General features: G+C 37.6%; 2 pseudogenes; both read left to right on the top strand.

The window, feature by feature from the left end:
* The first annotated feature begins 479 nt into the window (after positions 1 to 479).
* Positions 480 to 1,876, top strand: LOC122816786 (annotated as a pseudogene).
* Positions 1,877 to 6,746: 4,870 nt separating this feature from the next.
* On the top strand, positions 6,747 to 8,143 carry LOC122815895 (annotated as a pseudogene).
* The last annotated feature ends 4,367 nt before the right edge of the window (positions 8,144 to 12,510 follow it).

The raw sequence follows: 12,510 nt of genomic DNA, 5'->3' as shown, positions 1-12,510 counted from the left end.
ATATATATATACATATCCATCTCCGTGTGTGTGTATATACATGTATATTGGTACTTCATACTACTTTTATATGTATGTGCATTTATATATGTACATGCATCTGTGTTTGTGCGTGTGTGTGTGTGTGTGTGTGTGTGTGTGTGTGTGTGTATAACACACACACACACACACACACACACACACACACACACACACACACACACACACACACACACACACACACACACACACACACACACACACACACACACACACACTGCAGTGTGGAAGCATGTGTGCTTGCTGTGCCGCCACAGAGACTGGTCCATACTGTTCTGGGTGAAGATGGGAGAAGAGAGTGTAATGTATGGGCAAGAATCACGACATGCTGACATGCGAAACAATGAACTGTCTCAAGTATGAGCCAATGCTGCTAAAACTGTGCTTTTCTAACAGAAGCCACTTATAAAAACTTTGTGAATGATGTAAAAAAGGCTAAAATGACTACTAAGAAGGAACCACAGGACTATTGGCTGCTGAAATGCTATGATGTGATGAGGGTAGAGAACAAAAGTAAGTTGATTTATGCTGTTAAAGAAGGTATCAGTGCTATCCACTTTTACATCGGTGACTCTGAGTTATTTGACGTACTTCATGATGGTCATTTGGCCATTGGTCATGGAGGAGGGGACAGAATGTTGAAAGAACTTTCACCCAAGTACAAGAATATTACTCATCATGATATTGAACTGTATATTCACCTCTGTGAGCCATGCTGGAAGAAACAAAAAGGTGTCAAAAAAGGCATTGTGGTGAAGCCTATGTTTTTTTCTGAATTCAATTCCCATTGTCAGATAGAGCTAATCGATTTTCAGACCCATCCTGACAGGGAATACAAGTTTATAATGGTGTACCAAGATCATCTCACCAAGTTTGTGATTCAAAGGCCTGTGAGATCAAAGACAGTGGAAGAAGTAGCATACAACCTGATAGACATATTTATATTGCTTGGAGCACCATCAATTTTACAGTCCGACAATGGTCGGGAATTTGCGAATTAAGTGGTGAGTACTGGCTGACTTTGTAGATTGTCCGTGGAAACCCGCACCACTCACAAAGCCAGGGGAGTGTCGAACGAGCTAACCAAGACATCAAAAATATGCTGTCTACTTGGATGCAAGATGAAAAAAGTGACCGCTGGAGTGAGGGAATATGGTTCGTCCAACTTATGAAAAACAGGGCCTTTCATTCTGGGATTCAGAGAACACCGTACAAAGCTCTCTTTGGCTGCAAAGCAAAATTGGGTCTCACAACGTCTTCTCTACCCCAATTTGTTTTACAAGGTGCACAGACAGAAGAAGAACTGGAGAAAATAATAGGAAGTGTACAAACAATACAGCTGGAAGAAACAGATCATCTGATGGAAAAGACGGAGGCTATTGCACAAAATATGGATGAGAATGCAATCCACGATGAAGGAAGCCAAGGTGATGGTGAAGACATGGATAGTGAAGAGCCTTCCTTTTCTGTCACATGTTGTGTCTGCTTAAAGGAAAGCAATGGTGCCCATACATGCAGAGAGTGTGGCCGAAACATTCATGCAATCTGTGGGCATGCTAATAAAGATGATGACGGTGAGGAAATGGAAGGTTATGGGGTTAATATGTTGTGCACTATTTGCTTCAATATTGAGAATGCGTTCAAAGGTAAGAGACAATTGAAATCGAATCTGGAAGTACAGGCCAAAGAAATGAAAATGAACTCTGACAAAAAATTCCCTCCTGCATCTTTGGGGGACCCTGTGCGAGTTCCTATCCATGACGTTGACAAGGGACACTGTGACTCATGCAATTTGTTGGCAGTTGTTATGAATGTGACAGAAGATGGCTTTTACTGACTTGGAACGGCACAAGGAATTTTGAACCAACTCTATGCAAGATCACAATTCATTGTTTGTCCAAAGGACTTACTCAGGTCTGAAAACGTTTCTGACCACGAAATACCTCTTTAATCTGCTGCTACCACTCAGTCCACAAAAAGCGGCCAAGGATTTGTGAGGTGTATGTGCAAGATCAAGTGCCAAAATATGAAATGCCTTTGTGTAAAAAAAGAAAATTAAGTGTAATTCAAAATGCCATTCTAGCCTTTCTTGTTGCAACAAGTAAATCATGACAGTTCTGATTCTCTTGTTCTCCCAGTAAGAATATCCTGTAGTTTATGTTGTATTTCTTCTTTCATTTACAGACATTTTATAGGTTCATAGGTTCGTAGGTAGGTACTAGGCTATTGGCACAAGGGCCTATATAAGCCTAGCCAAATGGTACCCTGGCTTTCACCACCCAAGAAAATTATTTTCCTATGCCCCTGTTGAGCAGAGCCACAGACGTGATCCCTAGGGTAAATTTCCTATCTCTCATCCAATCATCAAGATTTTTCTTGAAGAGTGCTAATGAGGAGCTTTGTTTGATATAGACAGGTAGTTTGTTCCAGAGTATGGGAAGTCTCTGGGACAGGAATCTATTCCTCCAGCATGTTCTGTTTATTGTGGTGACAAGGTTTAGGTCCCTAGAGCATGTAACTCAGAGGGACTGGGATTTCTTTAAGTGGAGCATGTTATTAAAGACCTTTCCAATGTGCACATTTAACACTTTGCCTAAAATAGTACTTGTCATTCTTTATAATGCAATGCTTAGGAAAAGTATGTAACAACACAGATATTTCATACCTTCCCTAAAAATGTCAGGCATTGTATACATTGTCTAGGCATTGTATAGAATACCTGCTTTTCACACACTGTCAGTAACATATATAGTCTTCAAAAGATTTTTTTATAGCAACAGCACCAGGGTCTTTATGTCTCAGTGGGAAAATGTATGTGTGCTCTGATATGTTTAACAATGTAATTTCAAATAAGTTTTTGTGTGGAATATATTAATGATTATGATTTGCAGCCTTTTTATGGTTATTTAAATAACTCTTCCTTACAGAAACTCTGATTTAATAAGCACAAAGAACTCACTGTCTTTCTTAATATATCAGTATTTTGAGCAATTCTCCTTCGCTGTCTCTTGTAATGACCTTTAAGAGAGCATCAATATGGGCAATAATGCATATTTTAGTTTTTCAGATATGAGCCCCTATTATTATGTTATAAAAGGTAAGATGAAGAGAGGGAATAGGTTTACCATTGGTAAAGATACTTACTGAATTAGATAGATGGGTTGACAATTTTTCTATTCAGGACTATCCATGTAGGGTTGCCAACTGTCCAGAAATCTTCCGGACTGTTTGAAATTAAGAGACACTTTCCAGGAAACAGTAACTGCCTTTTCTGGACAGCATATTGTCTTAAAAAATAAAATCAACAATGTAATTTTTTTGCTCCTCGTTATTTTAACGGGTGCAATCCAGTACTCAGGAGGAGGCATGCCATGGATATCTGCGTTGCAATGGTGCATAACTTGCTAACATCTTACCTAAGTAAAGTGCTTGGGATGTATGTAACTTTCTTCTAGCTGAGCTTAGACAGTGCATCCATGTGCTGAGACTAGAGAAAGGGGATCTTTTCCTGTGAAAGCTGAAGACACTGGTGCCTTGGGGAAATTGTGAGCAGGACAGAGTGGAATGGAAGTGGTGGATAATGGATTTCCTACACCTGTGTAGAAGATGGCCTCACTGCCTACATGCGGACGGGATTATTGTAATACAATTTTGATTTCACCAGAGTGTCAAACAAACTGAGAGCTGTACACGACATGGAATAAGTATACTAGGATATTGGTAAGAAGGTGGGATTACTGCATGTTGCTACAACTGTACATAATCATGAATAATGAAAGCAGGCTATATGGAACAAGCAGCAGGGCCAGATCCTACAGATTATCTAGGCAACTTCTGTGCCCCCGAACTTGAAACAGTTGCTACCTTGAAGTGGGGTCATGGAAAAAGAACAATCACAACAGAAGCACAAACTGAAGGATTTACCTGGGCTGCTCAGACAAGGACTAAGTTTCCGGAGGAGAAGTGAGGGTGAGGTAAGTACCCCTGAGTTCATTTGGACTTCTTTTTAACCTTTGCAGACAACAATTTGTGGGAATAAGACAGACACTTCTTGTACATACATTTCATTTTCCAGTCCATGTCTACTTATGGTTGTGGTAGGCTAACTGTCTGGACCTCCAGTACCTGTTAGTTTTATTTTGTTTGTACTGTGCTTGCTGCACCTTTGGGAAAGATGTATCTGAATAAAGGAAATGACAATGGATTTGCTTGAAGTATATCACAGTACATCATTCTGACATCCACAGACTATTGTTTATAAGTTGAAACATGGCGACAATTTTTTTTATGTTTCCTTACATTTTCTGTATAGCAGTATGTTGATTTGAATAATATAACGCTATTACAGCAGCTATTATAATAACAAGGTAACCTTTGTTAGATTATTATGTTTGAGAAAATGAGTTCAAATCTTATGTTTGGCAAAGTACTGTACAATGCAGTAGCAGATATTGTAAAAATGACTTTATCATAATTATCGCTTGATCGTTTCTGTTCAATCTAAACATTCTTAAGCAAATTTTGCATATCGGATACCAAAATTACATTATTTCACATATATATCCATAATTTTTCATATGAAAAGTTGGCAACCCTATACAGCTAACCTATTAGCTGGGTTTGACAAGAAATGCCAAAAGGCCAGGAAACTGTAAACAAACTCCTGTTCTTTGATGACAGTTTTGATGAAGATGCAATTGTTAAAGAGTTTTGTAATAACTTGTATTTTACATATTCACATAGTTCTTGATATCATTTGTAAGAAAGAATTTTGGTAAGTATCCTAAACTAAAAATGTCTGTGAGACAGAATCCAATTTTATTAAAAAAAGGAATATTAATATCAAAAGAATCTTAGAGATAGAGGGAGAATTTCATATCATAGTTAACCTAAGGCCAGGAAGATTGTAGACACTTGTGCCTGCAATAAATGCAGGCAATTTAGATATTTAGCTAATGTTGCCTTTTTATTGTGAAAATACACAAACAAGTTTTGAAACCCTGGGTATTTCAAATGCTCTGTCAATGAATTTTATTGATGCTGTTGGATACACCATTTAAAATGCGTTTTATATTGGATGGACCTCCAGGGGTCTTAAAGTTAGAATTTATGATCATCAGTATAGCATTACCAGAAAGAATGCAAATAATTAAACTGGATTGTTTAGACATTCATCTTTATGCACTTCTTTTAAGCAATTTTGAAATGTTGATGCAATGTACTGAATGAAGTTGTTGATTTACATGGCCGAGACTAAGAAAAATTTTAGGCTTTATTATATGGTGTTCTACCAATTGAAATGTGTATGGGATGATGTTAAATGCTTTTAAAGTGGTCAATTATTCTCCTACGTGAAGAATGCCTTAGCAGTCTTAAAGCAGCATAAACTGTCATTTCCTAATTAAGTGGTGTCTTTACTTCAAAAAAATTCACAAGACCCAAAAGAAAAGGCATTCCCTTAACAACCTATATAGCTCCATATATAAAAAAGCTGCACCCTTCTGTCATCTTGAATAAGCTCCATTATGGCTTTTTTTTCTTTTATAACTCTTTTAATTATCTAAGGATTATTTTAATATCACATTGAACTGTTTATATTTTGAGCGTTGTCACCTCACAGTAAGACGTTGTCCTGTTCGATTCTCAGCTAGAGCGTCTTCTGTGTGGAGACATGCGTGAATGGGTGTACCTTCGTTGAAGGTTGTGCGTCAGGGCCGGCAACTTGGCATGTAAAAATCTACTGCCAGTCATTAGTGGACCGGAGTTCCGCTGTGGCGACCCCTAACCAGGAAAAGCCGAAAGACACAACATAATCAGTAGTATGAACTACCACATTACTACATGCAAGCATAATGAGATCTAAGGAAGCCCTTCACCTCATTCACAGAAATGGGTGAAAGCACTTTACAATAATAATTCATTGGTAAGCATAAGCTGAGACACATGATTTCAATTAATACATCTTACCTTTATGTATTACTTGAATATTCATACCTTGTAGTATTTATGTGTGTATATGTAAGTATCTGTGTGTATTTAGGTATGTATCTGCGTCTGTATATGTGCGTGTATATGTATGCATGTGTATGTATGTATATATATATATATATATATATATATATATATATACATATCCATCTCCGTGTGTGTGTATATACATGTATATTGGTACTTCATACTACTTTTATATGTATGTGCATTTATATATGTACATGCATCTGTGTTTGTGTCTGTGTGTGTGTGTGTGTGTGTGCGTGTGTGTGTGTGTGTGTGTGTGTGTGTGTGTGTGTGTGTGTGTGTGTGTGTGTGTGTGTGTGTGTGTGTGTGTGTGTGTGTGTGTGTGTGTGTGTGTGTGTGTGAGTATGTATATATGTGTGTGTGTGTTTGTGTGTGTGTATAAACACACACACACATACACACACACACACACACACACACACACACACACACACACACACACACACACAGACACACACACACACACTGCTGTGTGGAAGCATGTGTGCTTGCTGTGCCGCCACAGAGACTGGTCCATACTGTTCTGGGTGAAGATGGGAGAAGAGAGTGTAATGTATGGGCAAGAATCACGACATGCTGACATGCGAAACAATGAACTGTCTCAAGTATGAGCCAATGCTGCTAAAAACTGTGCTTTTCTAACAGAAGCCACTTATAAAAACTTTGTGAATGATGTAAAAAAGGCTAAAATGACTACTAAGAAGGAACCACAGGACTATTGGCTGCTGAAATGCTATGATGTGATGAGGGTAGAGAAAAAAAGTAAGTTGATTTATGCTGTTAAAGAAGGTATCAGTGCTATCCACTTTTACATCGGTGACTCTGAGTTATTTGACGTACTTCATGATGGTCATTTGGCCATTGGACATGGAGGAGGGGACAGAATGTTGAAAGAACTTTCACCCAAGTACAAGAATATTACTCATCATGATATTGAACTGTATATTCACCTCTGTGAGCCATGCCAGAAGAAACAAAAAGGTGTCAAAAAAGGCATTGTGGTGAAGCCTATGTTTTTTTCTAAATTCAATTCCCATTGTCAGATGGAGCTAATCGATTTTCAGACCCATCCTGACAGGGAATACAAGTTTATAATGGTGTACCAAGATCATCTCACCAAGTTTGTGATTCAAAGGGCTGTGAGATCAAAGACAGTGGAAGAAGTAGCGTACAACCTGATAGACATATTTATATTGCTTGGAGCACCATCAATTTTACTGTCCGACAATGGTCGGGAATTTGCAAATTAAGTGGTGAGTACTGGCTGACTTTGTAGATTGTCCGTGGAAACCCGCACCACTCACAAAGCCAGGGGAGTGTCGAACGAGCTAACCAAGACATCAAAAATATGCTGTCTACTTTGATGCAAGATGAAAAAAGTGACCGCTGGAGTGAGGGAATATGGTTCGTCCAACTTATGAAAAACAGGGCCTTTCATTCTGGGATTCAGAGAACACCGTACAAAGTTCTCTTTGGCTGCAAAGCTAAATTGGGTCTCACAACGTCTTCTCTACCCCAATTTGTTTTACAAGGTGCACAGACAGAAGAAGAACTGGAGAAAATAATAGGAAGTGTACAAACAATACAGCTGGAAGAAACAGATCGTCTGATGGAAAAGACGGAGGCTATTGCACAAAATATGGATGAGAATGCAATCCATGATGAAGGAAGCCAAGGTGATGGTGAAGACATGGATAGTGAAGAGCCTTCCTTTTCTGTCACATGTTGTGTCTGCTTAAAGGAAAGCAACGGTGCCCATACATGCAGAGAGTGTGGCCGAAACATTCATGCAATCTGTGGGCATGCTAATAAAGATGATGACAGTGAGGAAATGGAAGGTTATGGGGTTAATATGTTGTGCACTATTTGCTTCAATATTGAGAATGCGTTCAAAGGTAAGAGACAATTGAAATCGAATCTGGAAGTACAGGCCAAAGAAATGAAAATGAACTCTGACAAAAAATTCCCTCCTGCATCTTTGGGGGACCCTGTGCGAGTTCCTATCCATGACGTTGACAAGGGACACTGTGACTCGTGCAATTTGTTGACAGTTGTTATGAATGTGACAGAAGATGGCTTTTACTGACTTGGAACGGCACAAGGAATTTTGAACCAACTCTATGCAAGATCACAATTCATTGTTTGTCCAAAGGACTTACTCAGGTCTGAAAATGTTTCTGACCACGAAATACCTCTTTAATCTGCTGCTACCACTCAGTCCACAAAAAGCGGCCAAGGATTTGTGAGGTGTATGTGCAAGATCAAGTGCCAAAATATGAAATGCCTTTGTGTAAAAAAAGAAAATTAAGTGTAATTCAAAATGCCATTCTAGCCTTTCTTGTTGCAACAAGTAAATCATGACAGTTCTGATTCTCTTGTTCTCCCAGTAAGAATATCCTGTAGTTTATGTTGTATTTCTTCTTTCATTTACAGACATTTTATAGGTTCATAGGTTCGTAGGTAGGTACTAGGCTATTGGCCCAAGGGCCTATATAAGCCTAGCCAAATGGTACCCTGGCTTTCACCACCCAAGAAAATTATTTTCCTATGCCCCTGTTGAGCAGAGCCACAGACGTGATCCCTAGGGTAAATTTCCTATCTCTCATCCAATCATCAAGATTTTTCTTGAAGAGTGCTAATGAGGAGCTTTGTTTGATATAGACAGGTAGTTTGTTCCAGAGTATGGGAAGTCTCTGGGACAGGAATCTATTCCTCCAGCATGTTCTGTTTATTGTGGTGACAAGGTTTAGGTCCCTAGAGCATGTAACTCAGAGGGACTGGGATTTCTTTAAGTGGAGCATGTTATTAAAGACCTTTCCAATGTGCACATTTAACACTTTGCCTAAAATAGTACTTGTCATTCTTTATAATGCAATGCTTAGGAAAAGTATGTAACAACACAGATATTTCATACCTTCCCTAAAAATGTCAGGCATTGTATACATTGTCTAGGCATTGTATAGAATACCTGCTTTTCACACACTGTCAGTAACATATATAGTTTTCAAAAGATTTTTTTATAGCAACAGCACCAGGGTCTTTATGTCTCAGTGGGAAAATGTATGTGTGCTCTGATATGTTTAACAATGTAATTTCAAATACGTTTTTGTGTGGAATATATTAATGATTATGATTTGCAGCCTTTTTTATGATTATTTAAATAACTCTTCCTTACAGAAACTCTGATTTAATAAGCACAAAGAACTCACTGTCTTTCTTAATATATCAGTATTTTGAACAATTCTCCTTCGCTGTCTCTTGTAATGACCTTTAAGAGAGCATCAATATGGGCAGTAATGCATATTTTAGTTTTTCAGATATGAGCCCCTATTATTATGTTATAAAAGGTAAGATGAACAGAGGGAATAGGTTTACCATTGGTAAAGATACTTACTGAATTAGATAGACGGGTTGACAATTTTTCTATTCAGGACTATCCATGTAGGGTTGCCAACTGTCCAGAATTCTTCCGGACTGTTTGAAATTAAGAGACACTTTCCAGGAAACAGTAACTGCCTTTTCTGGACAGCATATTGTCTTAAAAAATAAAATCAACAATGTAATTTTTTTGCTCCTCGTTATTTTAACGGGTGCAATCCAGTACTCAGGAGGAGGCATGCCATGGATATCTGCGTTGCAATGGTGCATAACTTGCTAACATCTTACCTAAGTAAAGTGCTTGGGATGTATGTAACTTTCTTCTAGCTGAGCTTAGACAGTGCATCCATGTGCTGAGACTAGAGAAAGGGGATCTTTTCCTGTGAAAGCTGAAGACACTGGTGCCTTGGGGAAATTGTGAGCAGGACAGAGTGGAATGGAAGTGGTGGATAATGGATTTCCTACACCTGTGTAGAAGATGGCCTCACTGCCTACATGTGAACGGGATTATTGTAATACAATTTTGATTTCACCAGAGTATCAAACAAACTGAGAGCTGTACACGACATGGAATAAGTATACTAGGATATTGGTAAGAAGGTGGGATTACTGCATGTTACTACAACTGTATATAATCATGAATAATGAAAGCAGGCTATATGGAACAAGCAGCAGGGCCAGATCCTACAGATTATCTAGGCAACTTCTGTGCCCCCGAACTTGAAACAGTTTCTACCTTGAAGTGGGGTCATGGAAAAAGAACAATCACAACAGAAGCACAAACTGAAGGATTTACCTGGGCTGCTCAGACAAGGACTAAGTTTCCGGAGGAGAAGTGAGGGTGAGGTAAGTACCCCTGAGTTCATTTGGACTTCTTTTTAACCTTTGCAGACAACAATTTGTGGGAATAAGACAGACACTTCTTGTACATACATTTCATTTTCCAGTCCATGTCTACTTATGGTTGTGGTAGGCTAACTGTCTGGACCTCCAGTACCTGTTAGTTTTATTTTGTTTGTACTGTGCTTGCTACACCTTTGGGAAAGATGTATCTGAATAAAGGAAATGACAATGGATTTGCTTGAAGTATATCACAGTACATCATTCTGACATCCACAGACTATTGTTTATAAGTTGAAACATGGCGACAATTTTTTTTATGTTTCCTTACATTTTCTGTATAGCAGTATGTTGATTTGAATAATATAACGCTATTACAGCAGTTATTATAATAACAAGGTAACCTTTGTTAGATTATTATGTTTGAGAAAATGAGTTCAAATCTTATGTTTGGCAAAGTACTGTACAATGCAGTAGCACAGATATTGTAAAAATGACTTTATCATAATTATCGCTTGATCGTTTCTGTTCAATCTAAACATTCTTAAGCAAATTTTGCATATCGGATACCAAAATTACATTGTTTCACATATATATCCATAATTTTTCATATGAAAAGTTGGCAACCCTATACAGCTAACCTATTAGCTGGGTTTGACAAGAAATGCCAAAAGGCCAGGAAACTGTAAACAAACTCCTGTTCTTTGATGACAGTTTTGATGAAGATGCAATTGTTAAAGAGTTTTGTAATAACTTGTATTTTACATATTCACATAGTTCTTGATATCATTTGTAAGAAAGAATTTTGGTAAGTATCCTAAACTAAAAATGTCTGTGAGACAGAATCCAATTTTATTAAAAAAAGGAATATTAATATCAAAAGAATCTTAGAGATAGAGGGAGAATTTCATATCATAGTTAACCTAAGGCCAGGAAGATTGTAAACACTTGTGCCTGCAATAAATGCAGGCAATTTAGATATTTAGCTAATGTTGCTTTTTTATTGTGAAAATACACAAACAAGTTTTGAAACCCTGGGTATTTCAAATGCTCTGTCAATGAATTTTATTGATGCTGTTGGATACACCATTTACAATGCGTTTTATATTGGATGGACCTCCAGGGGTCTTAAAGTTAGAATTTATGATCATCAGTATAGCATTACCAGAAAGAATGCAAATAATTAAACTGGATTGTTTAGACATTCATCTTTATGCACTTCTTTTAAGCAATTTTGAAATGTTGATGCAATGTACTGAATGAAGTTGTTGATTTACATGGCCGAGACTAAGAAAAATGTTAGGCTTTATTATATGGTGTTCTACCAATTGAAATGTGTATGGGATGATGTTAAATGCTTTTAAAGTGGTCAATTATTCTCCTACGTGAAGAATGCCTTAGCAGTCTTAAAGCAGCATAAACTGTCATTTCCTAATTAAGTGGTGTCTTTACTTCAAAAAAATTCACAAGACCCAAAAGAAAAGGCATTCCCTTAACAACCTATATAGCTCCATATATAAAAAAGCTGCACCCTTCTGTCATCTTGAATAAGCTCCATTATGGCTTTTTCCATGACTCAGCATGGAATACTTGGTTGCTTGTGGGTTTAAAACTGCTCAGGTCTGATGTAACCTCTGTTATGATTTTGCACCACTGTAGGCCTTTATCACATGTCAGAAAAGTACCTGCATGGTAACATTTTGTTTAATACAACTGACACAACTGTGGTATTCCATAGACAAAGGTACATAGCACTAGCTATATTGGCCGGCCCTATAGAACCGAATTATTAATTGTACTTGTGGCAACAGTTATCATATCTGCATTTTTTTCAATAGACATCTTCCTTGTCTCCAAAGCACTTTGACATATGTGTTTGGCAATTGTGAAGTTTGCAAGCAAGGTTGCTACGCCATGTGACTGGGTGATCACTTCATTGTTTATGGCTAACATATTATATTCATAATTTTCCCTTTTTCTTTTCTTATGCAATTAAAGAAATATTATCTTTGCATTTAGTCTTTCAGATCAAGTTGAGTACATCACTAGACATTTAAAATTTCATAAGAAAATTATATTTTTGTACTTTATTTGCTCTAGTCTTGGTTTATGATGAGAGAAATCTATGTAGTATCACTTGCTGATATTTGCATATGCCATTAATTTTATTACAAAAAGGGTTTTATGATGAATATCTATTTGCCTTATTGCATGTTTTCATGAATGCATTAGTCA

The sequence above is a fragment of the Protopterus annectens genome, chromosome 1.part0, assembly GCF_019279795.1.
Source record: "Protopterus annectens isolate FY-2018-M chromosome 1.part0, PAN1.0, whole genome shotgun sequence".
In the NCBI taxonomy this organism is placed as follows: domain Eukaryota; kingdom Metazoa; phylum Chordata; order Ceratodontiformes; family Protopteridae; genus Protopterus; species Protopterus annectens.
The sequence above is the reverse complement of the archived record's forward strand: the minus strand, read 5'-3'. Positions and strand labels throughout refer to the sequence as shown.